The sequence below is a fragment of the Canis lupus genome, chromosome 25, assembly GCF_011100685.1.
Source record: "Canis lupus familiaris isolate Mischka breed German Shepherd chromosome 25, alternate assembly UU_Cfam_GSD_1.0, whole genome shotgun sequence".
NCBI classification, from domain to species: domain Eukaryota; kingdom Metazoa; phylum Chordata; class Mammalia; order Carnivora; family Canidae; genus Canis; species Canis lupus.
This window is the reverse complement of record NC_049246.1, coordinates 12,936,900-12,950,320: the sequence shown is the minus strand read 5'-3', so window position 1 is coordinate 12,950,320 and position 13,421 is coordinate 12,936,900. Positions and strand designations below refer to the sequence as shown.

Here is a 13,421-nt window from a genome sequence, read left to right as displayed (position 1 = left end):
CATTTCGATGCCACCATACTGAAAGCAGTGTTGGATACCTGAAGGAGCAGAGATAGGTACTCTTTGAATGGGATCTTAAAGGGAGGAGTCAGTTTGTTATCTGTTCATTGGCTTGTTCATTCACCTGTTCAACAAATACTCGCATGTTCATATACCTTTCTCTTGGTATTCCTTTTCCCAGATACGGTACTAACCCAACTCAGTATCTCAAGCCTGAATTGGTAAGGGTTGCACTGTTTAGTACAGTAGCTGCTAGCTATGTGTTGCTATTTAAATGAACATTCATTAAAATGGAATAAAATTAATTTAGTTTCTCAGCCACAGTTGCCACATTTCAAGTGCCAAATGTGGCTGGAGGCTGCCATATTGGATGGTTTCATCTTCAGAACACAACCGTCATTGCCGGATAGTGCTGCATAAGTGGTCCTTGACTCTACCTCCCAAGAGACATCCTAGCATCCCATCCACCTATCACCCAGCACTTCTGTCAAGTTTGTTCCCTTTAAAAAAATTCTTCCCATCTTATTTTATGTCATCATCTGTCATCTGGATTAGGGCACCTGTGTTACCAGGGCTGTGATATCTTTTCTACCTCTCCCTCCCTTCCACTGTTTTGATATCATGTATACACCTTTATCACATTGGATGCAGATTCCTTGTTTGTACAGTTTTCCTGTGGTGGACTAAGAGGTTGTTGGGGGGGTTGCAGGATTGGACTTTGGTCTTCTAGGGTGGGGACACATCACCGCAAGAAATAAGTGTTTATTGAGCAGCTAGAGAGCTGAATGGTTGTGGGGAGGAGGCTGTACTAGGCTGCATTCTGAAGGCTGGGCACAATTGGTGTGCATAGAAGTGAGAAGAGGGCCTTCATGCTGGGGGAGCATCATGGATGCAGACTCATTGGTAGGAAATTAACAGGGCAACTGTGCTCCTAGATCACAGCCACGGAGAAGCATTTTCAGTACCATCCAGAGCTTAACCATGGGACATAAATAGAATTTGAATTCTGGTGTTGCATATAAATGTGTTTCCCTAACACCTAAATAGAGGTGCTGGGTTTCACACTTAATAACCTTAAACTGTAGCTTCAAAGATAAACTCTCCCCCTATAATATTAAGCAACATGCTCACAAAGTCTAGTTGATTCTTCAAGACGTTTATGGTTTCCTGATTTTAGTGAGACATGGTAGCAGCAGAACAGGAAAGAAAAATGCATGTGTACATATCCAAAAAGGAAGCTGTTTAATGCAGCAGTTCAGAAAAGTGACTGCAGACAGACAGACCTATCCCGACCCTGTTTTCTTCCAAGCTGTGTCATCCTGGGCATATCATACCCTCTGGTCCTTGGTTTCCTCATTTTTTGTTGGAGATAGATATTACCTGCGTTGTGAAGATTAAGTTAAAATGTATGTGACATGTGAGCACTGTGCCTAATCCTGAGTAAACCATTCACCAAGTGATAGCTAATAACAATAGAACATAGCATTTCAGGCAAATGGGAAAACTTGTTGTATTTCCCAAAGGAAGAATTAACACATGATTGCTAAACACAAATGGTCATCCACTTTGAACCCTATCCCTCACAATTAGCTAGATAGAGCCATATCTGAAGGGAAATGTATAGTGCTGGCTACTTTCAGAATCATGCAAATAAGGTGATCTGAGAGAGGTAAAATTGGGCCTGGATAATCAAAAACCCAGGGCTTATTCTCTCTGTTTGGAAATAAAGTGATCACTAATGCAAATTCCTTAGGAAGAACTCACTTTTTCTCTGCATAATCAAGAGAATGCTGTACAGCTGCTCCTAAGGAAAGAGAAGAAAATTATGCGCTGCTTTTAATTTTAAATAAGCAAACTAGTGGGACATGTATAAGTTAGAGGATCATTGAATGATCTATTTTTCCCCCTACTTTCAAAATGGTAGTGACATTCTAAACTGCATAGGTTCTCATCCACAGGCCTACATGTAATTCATCCATATCCAGAGAATCCTCTTTAGTAGACTCAAAGTTGTTTTCCCATTCAGAAATTGCATATTGCTCTTCTCCTGTGCCCACATGGCCTTTGCCTGGCCTCCTCCTCCCTACTCTTTGTCCCCCGAGAAGCTGTTTGATATATCCCACTCCTCTACCTGACTCTTGCCTTCTTGCAGCTACCTTAATGTATTATAATTATTAGAATATATTGATCACCATCACAAGACTTTTAGTTCTCTGATGAGCAGGCATTTTCTTATTCATTTCTATGTCTGCATTGTTTAAGGGGGAACTGACTCCTATAGGATGCTTGGTGAAGTTCTGCTGAATGAATGAATGATAGTCACCAAATTTTCTTCTGCATGTTCTTCCTAAGTAAACCATAACTCTTTGGGTAGGAAACTGTCATACTTTCTGTTACCACCTAGCTCCAGCACAATGATAAATAGTATCAGATTGCTCTATAATCTTGCTATTATGAGTATCAGTTATCCTGGAAACACTTTTTAGGATCATTCAGCAAGTATTAATTACTGTTTTATCCACATACATTATATTAAAGTATTTATAAAGTGATCAAGATTTTTATTGAATTCAAATATATTTTTTAAAAGATATATTTGTTTACTTTAGAGAAGGAAGGCATGTGGGGTAGAGTGAAAGAGAAAGAGAGTCTTAAAGAGACTCTGCATAGAGCACAGAGTCTGATGTGGGGCTCCATCTCATGACCCTGAGATCATGACCTGAGTGGAAACCATGAGTCCATGTTCAGCCAGCTGTGCCACCAGTATTTAAATTCAGAGGAGCCTGAATTTAAACACAATTTACTACAATTGTATTTAAATACCTGAAATACAGTTAATTTGTATTAATTAGTATAGAATGCTCTTGTCTGATAGAGTTCTTGTGTGAATCGTCATTGTTCGCTTCATGTGGGCAGTAGCAAAACCTTAATTTTTTTTTTTTAATTTTTATTTATTTATGATAGTCACAGAGAGAGAGAGAGAGAGGCAGAGACATAGGCAGAGGGAGAAGCAGGCTCCATGCACCGGCAGCCCGACGTGGGATTCGATCCCGGGTCTCCAGGATCGCGCCCTGGGCCAAAGGCAGGCGCCAAACCACTGCGCCACCCAGGGATCCCAGTAGCAAAACCTTAAATGTATATGTGTTGACTCTATGAACTGAACTTCAGTTGAATATACCTGTAATATACTTGGCTTTTTGTTTTTCTGCCCTTTAGCTATTTACTATAATTTCTTAAAGTTAATTTCGGAGCTTATTACAGGATAAGGAGTTAGAATTGTACAGGAATTCACATACCGTATTAGTTCCTTGCTTAAACTAATTTAAAAAACTAGTTCTGGGACTAGAACTCCCTTGATGAAATTGTTGAAATGTGAAATTTGAATTTAAGACTTTCTTGAAGACTTGAATGCATTTTACTTACTGTTATTTAACTTTTTTTTTTTTTTTTTTTTTTTAGTTTTAGTTTTGATTGCCATTCTATTGATATCTGAGCCAAAGTGGTGATGCTACCTGAGGGAAATTTCTGCAACCCGTAATACGGTAAGAATGTGTGCCTCTTACCCATAAAGCCATTTAATTTCTGTAACATTATAGCTTAAAATTTTAATTTGAAAAAAAAATTTTAATTTGAAATAGAATACTGTGAAATATTCTAATATTTTGAAATATTACATATTAATATATTTTAACATATAAATATTAACAGCAGATAATATTTTAGAGCTTCAGATCCTAATCAACATTTCAAGAATTTGAACAAGAAAAAATATAACTTGCTATATTCATTTCATAGTAATATTTGTGTGAAAAGCAAATATGGCTGTATAGTTTATGACTTATTAAACTGGGGTCTCATTTTCCTCCCTACATATTTTGCCCATTTATTTTTAATTTCCTGGGGTTTAACCAGTTCTTTATTATCTAATTCTTGTTACTAATGAATGGATATGAGCAGTCAAGATGATAAAACTTAAATCTAGTTAGATTTTACTACATCTTACTCAGAACTGAGGTGGTGTTGATTCCAACAGTGACTAAAATGAGGTCTTGAATTTTTTAGAGATTTAAATTATCTATACTGCTCTATCTTCAAGGGATAATTCAAGAGTAATGAGACATGGCCAACCACTAAGGCAAGTTATTCCTTTGAGCTTCATTTTCCTTGTACAAAATGTCTATCATTTGTTTTATAGAATTGTAAATATCAGATGATCTATGGGAAATTGTCCTTTTCTCCCCCCCCCCCCTTTTTGGGAAGTATAGAGGGAAAATAACAAAATTTTCGATTTTTAAGGTGTGCTTTAGAGAGAACATATTGCTCTTAATATCCTTTACAGAAAAGGATGCTGTAAGACTGGATCTTTAATTCTGTCTCACCTTGACTGGGCATATCATTTCATTAATTTACTATCAGAAAATTGAATTAGATTTCCATGCTTTACAGGTAGTTTTTCAGGAATACATCTGTGTGTGTGTGTTTTTTTAAAGATTTTATTTATTTGTGAGAAACACACACACAGAGAAAGGGGGGGGGGGGGACAGAGACACAGGCAGAGGGAGAAGCAGGCTCCATGCAGGGAGCCCGATGTGGGACTCGATCCCCCAGGATCACGCCCTGGGTAGCTGAAGGCAGGTGCTAAACTGCTGAGCCACCCAGAGATCCCCATACATCTGTTTTTGGATTAAGCTAGAAATCAATATCAGATTATCTGTGAGATCTCCAGATGTTTTGAAATTAAGTATCACATTCTAAAAGTTCTTTTTAGAAGGAATGGATAATGTACATTTCTCTTTATTTAGGAAATTGAATTTGTAGTTAAAAGCCCTCCTTCCCAAAAATGTTCTAAGCCTAAATGGACTCATTGGTGAATTCTACCAACTTACAAAGAAAGAAATAAAACCAATTATATTCAGAATCTTCAGAAAATGGAAGAGTACACTAATTTATGAGGCAGTTATTCTGATATAAAAATGCAAAGATATTTCTCAACAAAATACTAGCAACTTGAATAAAGTTTATATAAAAAGTATAATATGTCATGCTAACGTGCCATTTATTCCAGAAATGCAGGATTGGTTCTTCATTTGAAAATCAGTCATATAATTCACATTAGCAAGCTACACAGAATTCTTCAAACCTGTATTATCATCTCAATAGGCATAGAAAGAGCATTTAACAATATTTGTCATTTATTCACTATAAAAACTCGGAAAAGAAGGAGCTTTCTCAACTTGATAAGTAGTATCTATGAAAGATCTACAGCTAATAATTTTAATTACTGGTGAAAGACATAGTGTTTTTGCCTACCATTGGAAATAAGAAAGGATGGTCACTCAGTGTTCTTACTCTGACTTGTCCTAGTCAGTGCAGTAAAGAAAAAAGAAAAGAAATAAAAGGCATATAGATACAGAAAGAAGAAAAATTAAAGTCCCATGGCAAGGGACCTGAGAAATGAGCTTTTAGTCTTCTAGTCTCTGTGATATAGGGAAGGGGACAGAGGAGGTGGGAATAAATGTTGAATGCCGGTAGACAGTATCTGTTACATTTTGGTGTCTGTGGTTATGATCTGAAAATCATAAGAGCAAGGCCACATTTATATGCGTGATTTTAAGTTCCTGTTTTCTCTAAAGTTAAGTCAGCATAATCTGTTGGTAGAGTCTTAGTTCAGCATTTCTTCTTTCTGCTAATATAACCAGAAAGCTTTGTGTATGCAGTACTTAAAAGTTATGCATTGGTTTTAAACTTCATTAAATAGCTCTTGTTTTTTGATTTAAAGAAAAAGGCTATTTGAAGCAATGGTAAGATGTCTTCTTAAATTCTAAGAGGACATACAAAACTACTTCTGAAATCTATTATAACTATCTTTGGAAGAGTTAAAATTATTTCGTATGCTTGTCTATATCTCAGAATACTTGACATATTTTGTGTAATAATGTAAGCCACATATGATGCCCTTTGATTTCTGCTAAGTAATTTCCATGTACATATTTTTATGATGTTTGGCAGGTAAGAATTGAGGAAACCTTGCGTCCTTGTCCCAGTTGCCTGGGATAGTTGTAAAGCAAGACAGTGTGTCTCTGGATGGTGTTACTGGAATCACTTCTAAGTCTCTTGCAATCAAATAGTTTCTCAGCCTTAATGGAATGCTTAAAAATGTCAACAAATTTATAGTGTAATAGTTGTGTGCATTTCCATTATATTTTGCCTTTTTTTTTTTTTTTTTGCGTTTTCATTTTGATTGCAGTTGACCCTTGAACAGTGCAGCAGGTAGGGGCACTGACTCCCACACAGTCAAATCCACTTACAGGTTTTTTTTTTTTTTTTTTTTACTTACAACTTTTGACTCCTCCAGAACTTAACTACTGATAGCCTTGACTAGAAGCCTTACCAATGATATAAACAGTCAGTTAACATATATTTTGTATATTGTGTGTAATACATACTGTGTTCTTAGCATAAAGTAAGTTAGGGAAGAGAAAATATTGCTAAGAAAATCATAAAGAAGAGAAAATACATTTACAGTACTGTATTAATAAAAAAAATCCACTTATAAGTGGACCATGTTGTTCAAGCCCATGTTGTTCAAGGATCAGCTGTATGTGTTATTGGCCATATCTGGTGCCGGATACAGGGTATGCAGAGTAGTGGTGTAGTAGAGGGAGTGTAAGTTTAGGAGTTAATAGAAAATCTTGGTTCAAATGCTAAAAACATATAGGTTTAAGCTTTTGAGCAAAATCACTTAAATCCTTGATTCTCATTTCCTTCATCTCTAAAAGGAGGATAATCTTGATGAGCTGCTGAAAACATGAAAAATAATACTCAGAGCTTATTGCAGACAGTGGGTGTTCAAATGGTGATGCTAATAGAGGATCTTAGTTGCAGAAATGTTATAAGACTCTGGTATCTGACAGATTTGGTTTTGAATTGGATTGAAAGAATTACTATTTTTAAAGTATCTATATTACAGAAAGCAATCTACAGATTCAGTGCAATCCATATCAGAATTCCAATGGTATTTTTCACAGAAATAGAGCCTAATTTTAAAATTTGTATGAAACCACAAAAAATCCTGCCTGGATAGCCAAAGCAATCTTGAGAAAGAAGAACAAAGCTGGAGGCATTATGTTCCTGGATTGCAAACTATATTACCAACCTACAGTAATCAAAACATTATGGTCTTACTATAAAAGCAGACACATAGGTCAGTGGAACAGAATAGAGAACCCAGATATATAATCCATACATATATGGTCAGTTTATGAGAGAGCAGCCAAGAATGTACAATGAGACAGTCTCTTTAATAAATGGTGTTGGGAAAACTGGACAGCTACATACAAAAGAATGAAACTGGGCCACTAACTCTACAGCATAAACAAAAATTAACTTAAAATGGGTTAAAGACATAAATGTGAGTCCAGAATCCATAAAAATTCTATAAGAAAGTATAGATGGTCTGGGTGTTGATTTTGTGAATCTGAATTCCAAAAGCCAGGGCAACAAAAGCAAAAATAAGCAAATGGGACTACATCAAACTAAAAAGCTTCTGCACAGCAAAGGAAGCCATCAACAAAATGAAATGGCAACTGCTGAATGGGAGAAAATATTTGCAACTCCTATCTCTGGTAAGGGCTTAATATCTAAGATATATTAAAAACTCATACAATTCAGTAGCAAGAAAAATCTAATTATAAAAGAGGCAGAAGATCTGACTAGATATTTTTTTCAAAGAAGACACTGGTTGGGCAGCAAGTATATGAAAAGATGCTACATATCACTGCTCATCAGGGAAATGCAGATCAAAACCACGATGAGATATTCCCTTACACCTGTTAAAATGGCTATTATCAAAAAGTTAGTGCTGGTAAGAAGGAACCCTTGTGCATTGTTGGTGGGAATGTAAATTGGGGCAACCTTGTGGAAAACAGTATGGAGTGGAGGTTTCTCAAAAAGTTACAAGTAGAACTGCCATGTGATTCAGCAGTTCCACTTCTGGATATTTATCTAATGAAAATGAAAACACTAATTTAAGAAGATATCTGTACCCCCATGTTCACTGCAGCATTGTACTCAGTAGACAAGGTATGCAAACACTTAAGTGTCCAGTAGTGGATGGATAGATAAAAAAGAATACTATATGGTATATGGAAACAATAATGGAATACTATTCAGCCACAAAAAAGAATGAAATCTTGCCATTTGCAGGAATGTGGATGGACCTTGAGGACTAAGTGAAATAAATCAGACAAAGAAAGCCAAATGCTGTGTGATTTCACTTACACGAAGAATTAAAACAACAACCAAGGTTGTAAATACAGAGAACAGATTGGTGGTTGCCAGAGGTGGAGAGTCGAAGGTGGGAGAAATGAGTGAAATGAGTGAAGGGTTCAGAAGGTACAGACTTCCAAATATAAATAAGTCCTGGGGATATAATGTACAGCGTGGTGATTATAATTAATAATACTATATTGCATATTTGAAAATTGTTAAAACAAGGTAGATCTTAAAAGTCCTCATCATAAGAAAAAAGCAACAGCATGTGGCAATGAATGTTACCTTGTGATGATCATTTACATACAAATTCAAATCACTGTGGTGTACACCTGCAGCTAATACAGTTGACCCTTGAACAGCACAGGGGTTGGGGTCCCAACCTCCGACAGAGTAAAAAATCTGCATTATCACTTTTGACTGTTCAAAAACTTTACCAATAGTCTTTTGTTGACTAGAGCCTTACTGATAACATAAGCAGTTGATTAACACATACTTGGTATGTTGTATGTATTACAAACTGTATTCTTACAATAAGTGAGAGAAGAGTCAGTGTTGCTAGGAAAATCACAAGGAGAGAAATTATATTTACAGTATTGTACCGTATTTATAAAAACAAAAACAAAAGCCACATATAAATGGAGCCGTGCAGTTCAAATCCATGTTGTCCAAGGGTCAGCTGTATTTTAGACCTCAGTGACATAGTGTATTAAATGCTTATGTATGCAAATGTTCCCACTTGTCATATTACCATGTAGCTTTATAATTTGGTTTCTTTGGTCGATTTTTTATAAAGTTACCTAGAAATCCTGTGTGATCCTTTTGATGGTGCTCTTGATTTGCTTGCTGGAATACATTCAGAGGAATGGAATTGATAGGATGCCAGACTTGATGTTTTGAGACCAAGTACATAGGTTACAAATTTGAGAAATTTTACTCTCATGTTTCTCTTTGTGCTTTCATGACCCAAACGATTGGGAATGGTTAACTAAAACAGCCATTCAATTGATCTTAACTTTCTTTCATGAGCGTAATTTCTAGTTGCCAAAAATATTGCCATCAGGATGCTTTTTGTTTCTAAAAACACCAAAACCTATGTTTAGTAGCATGTATGCTAGCGAACAGTTGCTAGATTCTAAGCTTTATTGCAGTTTTAATTTTATCTCATTTCTTACTGTTCATTCATGTGAAATTACCAACATTTGGCTGTTTTTACCAACAAAAGTGGTAACTTCATGTGGTTCAACTTGGTATTTTGGGGTATGGTAACAATGTTTTCTTCACACACTTGGCAAATTATCTAATTTTGTATCTTAAAATTTGTTGTTTCCTCTAAGAACTTAAGCCTTAATGCATTTTGGATTTTGTAAATTTGTTTGGTGAATGTCATTCACAAATGATGCAAAAGAGTAAGTTAGAGAAAAATATCTGATACTTCTCTCTTAACAAAAAGAGGAGATGCTAATTTTTTAGAAGACTTTTAATTTATGGTTCACTGGTTAATTGGAAACAAAAGCTAAAGCTTTTTGAGAATTAAACCTTGAGGTCATAGGTAATATCAGGGAAATTCTGAGTACGTAAAATTTCTTTTTGAACTTCTAAATTCTTTGAGATCAGTCTTTTTCCAAAAGTCATGTCTCTAGCAAAGTGTTAAAATGCTGTTGGTGTTTTTGGCTTCTGAGTGTTTATTGACATATTTTATATTATAAAAACAATGCCATTTAGCTTAATTTAACATTCTGTTTGTAAAATGTGTGTAGTTCACATGTTTATTATACCCTGAATAAGGAGCTGATGATTGGAGTTTTGTTGAAAGGGCGTTAATTTAACAAATAGTTCGTGTGGGTTTAAGTAATAATATTGTGGTAAATAGCGTGCAAACTTCTCATGTTCATCACAATGTGGTACTGATTAATGGCATCTTCCTTTTGCTGTCCAATTAAAGTGAAAAGGGAGGTAGTTCAATTTCTTTTTAATTTGTCAAGTAAGCATTTATTTGTATAGAGTAATATCTAGTGTCTGCATTCCACTTTATGGTGGTCACTGGGTCTGCAGCTATGCTTTCTCATCACAGCCCTTTCAGGCAAGCAGGCAGGTATGATGGCTGCTGTATTTTAGATAAGGAGTTGGGTGTAGTGGGACTTATATGGCTTCCCCCCAGGCCTCAGCTCTTGAGGAACTAGGGCTTTTCTTGCTGCTGCCTCTGCTTCCCTGCACAGCTTGTCTGGCCGGAAGACTGTTTCATGTGGCACACTAGCTGATGAGGTTGGTGGAGTCAAAGCCCCTTCAGGTGAGGGAATTCTGTAGGAGGATAACTTGCCTTAGGGAACTGAACTCATTTCTGTTTATTCTGCCACTAACTGGCTCTTTGTAAACACTCTTGGAGCAATAGCCTGTCTTGATCGCTAATTTTATCTTTTTTTTTTTTTAAGATTTTATTTATTTATTAATGAGAGATGCAGAAAGAGAGGCAGAGACACAGGCAGAGGGAGAAGCAGGCTCCATGCAGGGAACCTGATGTGGGACTCTCCCAGGACTCCAGGATCATTCCCTGGGCCAAAGACAGGCACTCAACCACTGAGCCACCCAGGCTTCCCTAATTTTATCTTTTATCTCTGTTTCTCCCAGTGTGATACTTAATCCTGTGTCTGTGGCTAATAGCAGAGTTATCTCTACTAGCTCCTCATGTTAGCATCTAAGTAGTAAATAAATGTTCAGTGATTTCCCCATTAATTTGCTGTCCTTATTTTCTTATCCATCACCACTGACCCATTTTTGAACAGCTTTATTGAGGCATAATTGACATAAACAATATTTAAAATGTACAGTCTGATAAATTCTGGCATGTGCACACACCCATGAAACCATCACTATATACAAGAAAGTGAATATACCAGTACCTACAGAAGTTTGCTTGTGGCAAACTGTCCCTTTATCATCTGTCCCTCCTGTCTGTTCCCCACCCCCAGGGCCACCACTGATCTGCTTTCTATCACTGTAGATAGTTTGCATTTCTTAGAGTGTTATTGTAAAGGAAGCGCACTCCTTGATGTATCTCTGGTACTATAAATTCTACACTCAGCATCACTTCACTTCTGACACCAGACGTGTGGGTTTTCCACACATCAGGCAATTTGACACCAGCTGGGTGACCAACAATTTAACTCAATTTTGACATTTATCTCCCTGGAGTCAGTATCAGACCCTACAGGTTAAGGTTTCTGTCCCATAAGCCTGCTTCCTCCCCCACAACCCGCCCAACGTCATTCACAAGCCCAGACTATTTCCTGTACTTCTGACTGACTGGCTCTAAACTGGGGGCTCCCACGACCCCCTTCTTGGGTTTTATATTGAGTGGCTTACAGAACTCCGGACACCAGTTTGCTTTCTAGATTACTAGCTTATTACAGAAGATTTTAAAGAATATGGTTGAGCAGTCAGAGGTTTGGCAGAACACAGGAGCCTCTGTCCCCATGGAGTATGGGATATGCCACTCTCCCAGTATATGAATACATTCTGGCTCACCAACCTGGAAGCGCTGTCCTTTTGGGTTTTTATGGAGGCTTTGTTACATAGGTATGATTGATTAAATCATTGACCTGTGATGATTGAACTCAGTCAAGCCCTTCCTTCTTCTCCAAAGTTGGGGGTGGGTAGAACTGAAAGTTCTAATCCTCTAATCATGTCATAGGTTCCCCTGGCAACCAGCCCCTATCCTTAGTGTCTTTCCTAAAGTCATCTCAGTAATATATTCAGGTGAGGTTGAGAAGGATTTGTTAGGAATATCAAAACCATAGCTCTTATCACTTAGGAAATTCCAAGGATTTTAAGAGCACTGTGCCAGAAATGGGGCTGAAAACTAAATATATATTTCTTATTATAAATCACAGTATCACAGTGATATAAAAGGAATACAGAATATACTCTTTTTGGTCTGGTTTATATTCAGCGTATTTATCTTCAGATTCATTCATGTTGTTACATGTATCAATAATTCATTCCCATATTATTGCTGATTTAGTAAAATTTATCTATTCACCTGTTGTGGATTTGGGGATTGTTTCTATTTTTGGGTTATTTTGGCTACTACAATAAAGCTGTATGAACATTCATGTGCAAATCTGCATGTGGGCGTATGCTTTTATTTCTTTTGCATAAATACCTAGGAGTGGAATGGCTCCTATGATATGATAACCACATATGATAAGTGTGTGTTTAACTTTTTAAGAAACAGCTACACTGTTTTCAAAAGTGACTGTGTTATTTTACATTTTCTTCAGAAGAGTGTGAATGTTCCAGTTGGTATTGTCGGTCTTTTTAAGGTTGGCTATTCTAATAGGCATGTGCTGGTGCTCATTGTGGTTTTAATTTTACGTCCTTCACCATGAGTGGTGTTGAGTATCTTTCAGGCACTTGTTGACCATCTGTCTGTCCTCTGAGAAGTGTCTGTTCAAAACTTTTGCTCATATGTTTCCTTGAATAGTCTGCTTTTTTATTGAGTTTTGAGAGCTCTTTATATAAAGACCTTTACTAGATACGTGATTTGTACTTCTGTCCATTTTATTAGCAGTTTTTTCCCTTATATTCCAGAATGTAACTTTGGGGAGTGTTGTGGGATTCATTTGTATTCTCCTTTTTGGCACTTAACCCATCTGCCCTCCAAGAGACCTGACCTCCTCAGTATCCTCTTCATTTTTTTCCTACCCTTTCTTTCCCTTTATGTCAACATATTTGGTCTGTACTCTCTTTTCCTTAGGGTTAGCTTCTCAGCTATCTGTATACGAGTTAATCCCTTCCAGGATGTAGCCCCCTCTTCAGGGTAGAAATGATTTTTTAATTATCATAGACTGTATTTGTTGACTCTAGGATGGGCAGTGCATTGTTTCTGGAGTCTGGAGATCTGCCATTCTGGTGTTGATCAGTATCACATTGGTCCAACCTAAGGTACTCCAGACTCCTTGTCAGAAGCCAGAGCTGGGGTTCAGAATCAAAGATGGAAACCCTGGAGACAGACTTACCAACATCTCCTAGTTACTAAATGTTGTTTATTGCTAATATAATTGCACTGTGCTTACCATGTGATTTTGATTTTTTTGAAATTTGTTCACTTTTTTTCCTATTTATTAATTCATCGTCCTTTAAAAACAACC

The 13,421-nt window shown here is 36.8% G+C and overlaps 1 protein-coding gene and 1 long non-coding RNA gene across 9 annotated transcripts in view; one reads left to right on the top strand and one right to left on the bottom strand.

Moving 5' to 3' along the window:
- Nucleotides 1-13,421, top strand: part of WASF3 (WASP family member 3) — a 133,200-nt gene that overhangs the window by 56,639 nt on the left and 63,140 nt on the right. For 5 of the 8 annotated variants that reach the window (XM_038573412.1, XM_038573414.1, XM_038573419.1 and 2 more), the window contains exon 2: nucleotides 3,460-3,542. The gene's annotated coding sequence lies outside the window, so the exon portion shown is untranslated. Of the gene's footprint in view, nucleotides 1-3,459; nucleotides 3,543-4,062; nucleotides 4,136-8,229; nucleotides 8,395-13,421 lie in introns of those variants that run through there. The other 3 variants (XM_038573418.1, XM_038573415.1, XM_038573417.1) reach the window with 2 other exon arrangements.
- On the bottom strand, nucleotides 1,220-11,923 carry LOC111092491. The gene is made up of 3 exons (XR_005378432.1): nucleotides 11,801-11,923; nucleotides 1,765-1,804; nucleotides 1,220-1,380 (listed from the first exon to the last, which is right to left on the bottom strand). It is a non-coding gene; the product is annotated as an uncharacterized LOC111092491 (long non-coding RNA).